This window comes from Anomaloglossus baeobatrachus, chromosome 12, assembly GCF_048569485.1.
Source record: "Anomaloglossus baeobatrachus isolate aAnoBae1 chromosome 12, aAnoBae1.hap1, whole genome shotgun sequence".
Lineage (NCBI taxonomy): Eukaryota > Metazoa > Chordata > Amphibia > Anura > Aromobatidae > Anomaloglossus > Anomaloglossus baeobatrachus.
In genome coordinates this window covers 130,026,517-130,030,385 of record NC_134364.1, presented here as the reverse complement: position 1 = coordinate 130,030,385, position 3,869 = coordinate 130,026,517, and positions in this window count along the sequence as shown.

Sequence of the window (3,869 nt, the reverse complement as noted above, 5' to 3'; positions counted from 1 at the left end):
TATTCTGGTGCGGAGCCATTATGTCTCGCCTAGGGCTAATCCATTTGGTTCACGTGGGCCCACACAGGGATGTTTCCCTTGTGGGCACTGTTTGGCCTGCAGCAATATTCTCCGCAGCTCGACTTTTTATTCATCAGATGGATCTAAGAACTTCCACATTAAACAATATATCACATGTGGTACCACACACGTGATATATTTTGCTACGTGTACATGCCCCCTGACCTATGTGGGGCTCACCTCCCGCGAGCTCCGCATTAGGGTCAGGGAGCATGTCAGAGATATTGCTGCGGCCAAATCAGAGATTGATCCAAGTGTTCTAAAAACATTACCGCGACATTTCAGATCTCACCACTCCTGTGACCCCTCCAAACTTAAAATCAGAGGCATTGATGCCATAGTGGGAGGAATCTGATGGTGACCTCAGGAAACGTCTAGCACAATGCGAGACGGAGTGGATCGTGACCTTGGACACTCTGGTCCCTAGAGGTCTCAATGAGGCCGTCAGTTATTCACTCTTCCTGTAACATCACCCAGTAAATTTATATGAGTGTACGTGCCCATACATACAATAGGGCACATACGGCCCTGTGGATAAATCCTGCAGGGATAGATAATTTGGATATGTCTCCTTTGTCTCACTTTTTGATTGTGACACCACCATTTTGCTTCCTAACCACCTATAATCTTATCACTTTTACTTATTTTTAATTCGTACTCTTCTGTCCTTCAGTCCCAAGGTCTCATTCATACTCTTTGTGATTGCAGGTTAATGTGATAAAAACTACCATTGGTGGAAGTGTGACAGGATATTCATTTGGATTATTAAAGATGAAAAGAAGGCTTCCTACGGAATATACTATAAATAATGTTACCATGACTGCCACTCTCTACAACTGTGGATTCCATATACCTGCAACATAATAATTATATATGCTGTTACGCTTCTGGTGAGTTCCGGTGGTTCCTGTGCGCGCGCGCGCCGGCTTACATGCTCGTCCCTGCCTGATCGCCGCCGTCTCGCGCCTGCGCGGGAGCCATGGAGACGCTCCCGCGCATGCGCGATCATGACGTGACGGCGGCGGTCTCGCGGGACTTGCCTGTGAGCCGGCGCATGCGCCGTGGGCGAACTTCCGGGCTGATCAGACCAGCACGTCCATTTAAAACTGGAGCTTTGAATTGTTGTGGGACCTCCAAAATGCATTATTGCAAACCTGTTTTTTTTTTTCATTTGAATAAATTGGTTAAAGAGGGAGTGTGTTGGAGTGTTTTTTCAAATTATTATTATTATTTTTTTTTTATTACTGACAGTTAGTAGTGTCGGGTATCTGATAGACACCGTGACATCACTAACTGCTGGGCTTGATACCAGGTGACATTACAGCTGGCATCAACCCCATATATTACCCAGTTTGCCACCGCACCACGGCAAGGGGATGCGCCACTTCTGGGGCGGCTGTAGCCTGCTATTTTTAGACTGGGAAGGGCCAAATAACCATGGTTCTTCCCACCATTAGAATACCAGACCACAGCTGTCCGCTGTACCTTGGCCGGTAATCCAATTTGGGGAGGGAACCCACATTTTTTTTTTTTTTATTATTTATAAATAATTTAAAAAACAAAAAAAAAAAGAACAAACAGCCTGGGGTGCCCTCCGTTTTGGATATCCAGTCAAGGTGAAGCTGCCAGCTGTGGTGTCTGCTTTACAATAGCTGGCTGTCAAAAATGGGGGGGAAGGGACCCCCTCCACGTTAATTTTTTTTTTTTTTTTGGGCTAAATACCCTTTTAGAGCTACATGAAAGTCACTAAAGGGTGCCAGGTCAGAATATGTAGGGAGTGACATATGTGTTTCACATCTATCAATCCATCCTAGCTTTTTAGGCTATGTGCCCACGATTAGGGTTTGCAGTGTGTTTGAAGCAGAGTTATTTTGCTGCATCCATAAGGCTACATGCGCACACTTTTTTGCTGCGTTTTTGGATGCAGTTTTGTTGTCAGAACTTTGACATTTGACTTCCCAGCAAAGTCTGAGAAGTCAGATTTGCTATGTGCACATTACAGTTTGTCAGCGTTTTATGTGTCAAAAGTTTGTGACAAAAAAAAAAAATGCAGCATGTTCATTCTTCCTGCGTTTGTCAACATTTGTCACAAAAACGCTTGTTGTGAAAAACGCACCGAAAATGCAGCAAAAAAAAAAAAATACCCCTACAATTACAAGCATTTTTTGTTACATTTCCAGGCTCTCTGACAACGTGCAGGTTTGGCTGCAGTTTGTGAACACAAAAAGATGCAGCGTGCGCATGTAGCCTAATACTGCGTTATGCAGTTTAAGCGCAGTTAACCCTAGAACGCATACCTGGGGCCTTGCAGGCCTGCTAGGTTACTTGTTTTCTATGGTTGATTTCTATGGTTGCGCGTTCTAGGGTTAAAAGATTTTAGTACTCTCCTGCCCACTGTGCTTCTTTACTCTCCAGCATAAAGTGACATGGTGTGCGGCTTCCTGAGCTTCAGCATGTCAATTTGAGTGTGGAGGTGAGAGTTCTCCGCAGAGAGATTAGAGCTAAAGTCTGCAGCAACCCGAACCCGGATTATGGGCACGTGCAGCTGCGTTCTCCTGCAGAGAGGAGCAGGAGGGCTGATACTGTGTACTAAACACAGTGTGGCCAGATCGTGGGCACATAGCCTAAAAGTGAGAAATTTGGTGCTATAGTACCATTTTTGTGAAATACCTGTAATTCAAAACGCTCACTATACCCCTGAATAAAATCCTTGAGGGGTCTAGTTTCCAAAATGGGGTCACTTGTGGGGGTTTCTGCTGTATAGGTACGTTAGTAGACCTGCAAATGCGACATGGTGCCTGCAATTTATTTCAACGTTTCCAAATTCAAATAGTGCTCCTTCCCTTTGGAGCCCTACTGTGCTCTCAAACAGTTGATTTCCACCACATATGAGGTATTGGTGTTCTTAGGAGAAATTGCACAATACATTTTTTGGTGCATTTTTTCCTGTTACCCTTGTGAAAAAAGCGACCTGGAAATCCTATCAAACGTCCGTCAAAACTTTGGGAAGATAAAAGTGGCTCCAGAATTTTCCCAGGAAGACTTAGTGCCTATAGAAATGGAAGGAATGTCAGACATTTTCGAGCTATATTCACGATGATGATGATGATGATTATGATATCTGGTCAGAAGAAGAGGAGGATGACCAAATTTCACACCGTTCTGAAACCAAAAATGACGTGACACCAAGTGCTGATCCCAAGAATGCCACAAAGCACAAATCAAAAGCAATGCTACAAGATCTGGATGATAGAATAGCAAAGTGCAAGAAGTTCCTGAATAAAGCCAAAGCCAAGCGATTTTCTGCCTTAAGAATCCCTAAAGAACTAGGTGAACAATTCTTTACAAAACCAAAACCAAAGCCACCAAGCGAAGAGGAAGAAACAGAAGAGGAGCAGCAGAGTGAAGGGACGACCAAGCCATTAAAGAAAAGGAAGCGTCTTGACAATGATGATGGAGAAAATGAAAAACCTCAGAAGAAACTATCATCTAGAGAAAGGAGGAGGATAGAAAGGCAGCAACATTCAAAGAAAGTGGGAGTGCGGTACTACGAAACTCACAACGTCAAAAACAAGAACCGCAACAAGAAGAAAGTGAACCCTCAAAACAAAAATGTCAGACAAAAACAATCAAAACAGAAACATTAATTATTGTTGTGTCAATAAAGTTGTGACTGTCAAAAAAAAAAAAAAAGCGACCTGGTCGAAGTAACAATTTTGTGGTAATTTTTTTTTTTTATTTTCACGGCTTAACGTTATAAAATTCTGTGAAGCCCACTGGGGTCAAACATCTAGACCCAAAATGGGGTC